The sequence below is a fragment of the Adiantum capillus-veneris genome, chromosome 13 (assembly GCF_014529385.1).
Source record: "Adiantum capillus-veneris isolate H3 chromosome 13, ASM1452938v2, whole genome shotgun sequence".
NCBI classification, from domain to species: Eukaryota; Viridiplantae; Streptophyta; class Polypodiopsida; order Polypodiales; family Pteridaceae; genus Adiantum; species Adiantum capillus-veneris.
In genome coordinates this window covers 69,074,893-69,076,428 of record NC_140943.1, presented here as the reverse complement: position 1 = coordinate 69,076,428, position 1,536 = coordinate 69,074,893, and positions in this window count along the sequence as shown.

The window sequence follows — 1,536 nt, the reverse complement described above, 5'->3', positions numbered from 1 at the left end:
TTGCAAATTTTGCCTGGATTGCATAGTTTTGATCCTTACGTGTTTTTATGCATCTATGCATGCTCCAAAATTGATTTGAAGCAAAATGGACATCATTTACCAACAATTTAAACTCAGGGCATTTTAGAGTGGAATCTGTGGAATCTTTCTAACTTTGACACTACTGTATTCTCATATTAGGTGCAATTCAAGCGACTGAAAAAGCAAAGAAGAGGATGAATCAAAAAGAGAAGCTGCAAGAATTGCCACCATACCAGTTAGAGCCGAGCTCTGTGAAAACAACAAAGGCAACTTACCTATCTAAAAAATAGCTTGAAGGAAATAACACTACAATCAAGAGTGACGATGTACACCAGGTAGAGTTACAAATGCTACCCAAGGAATTTTATTATGTAGACGCAAGGCCAGACACTAAAGAAGCCAACACAAGACTGGGACCTCGAGAATTCTATGACCAAGAGCCATGTGGGGTAGATTTCCAAAGAGCCTATGAACTGTTGTCCACAATCAAAGAAGATGGATCTGCTCAAATCACGAATCAACAAGGCCAAAAATTGGAAGTGGTTATCAACAAGGACATAGTGGCCGAGGCCCTAAAGCTACCAACGAAAGGTATGACAATGAGGGCCAGGGATAGGAAGACGGCTGGCACATTCACCAAGGATACAACTGACGCCACTTTCTCTGACCTAATATTGTTCAGCAAGTAGAGGATCCCGTCCGTCTTTATAATCAACACTTCCATTTCCCACCAAGATACACAACTCCGAATCATGCAATTGCAACTACTTTCACGCAAGTGTTGAAGTCAACAACAACAATACATGCTTACAACACTCAAGAGCACAAAAAATTAAGGAAAGATCACATATCTGGGTGCTCCAGAAGCTCTAACACAAATCGCATACCATGCTATTCAAATGGCATATAACTTGCCACCAGCCCCAAATCAAAGCATGGATGGTATCAGCTCAAACTTCTCCATGAACCACTAGATTGACAAAGAAAAGCGTATATAAATCAGATGAAGAATCAACAGAAATCTCTCCTAAAGCCCACAACAATGAAAGCTCTGACAATGAGGAAAAGACGGCAAGGAGAGAAGAAATGAATAAGAAAGCGGTGGCAACCCATCAAGAAGAACCTCAGCAAAAGAAAGCAAGGTTCGAGAGGGAAAAAGATTCTTATGAAAGAAGCCACCAAGTTGCAGGAGAAAACCCAAAATCATGGAGTCCAAGAGAGATTAGGGGTCCAAGGACCAAGAACCCTGCAAAGAAAGTCCTAGAAGATCTGAAGGATTTTCTTGAGTGAATGTATGCGGAAGCCGAGGCCTTGAAGATACAATCTCTAGAAGTGCAAAGGTAAGCAAGAAAAAAGTCGGTTGAGCAACAAAGGCAAGCAGAAGCTGCACAGCAACCTGAACCACAACCTGAACTACAACCGAAAGGTGAGGAAGCAAAGGGAAAAGAGAAACAATAGGAGGAATCCAGTTTTGAACAGCCCAAGGAAACAAAAAAAGCTGAAGCTGGACCTTCT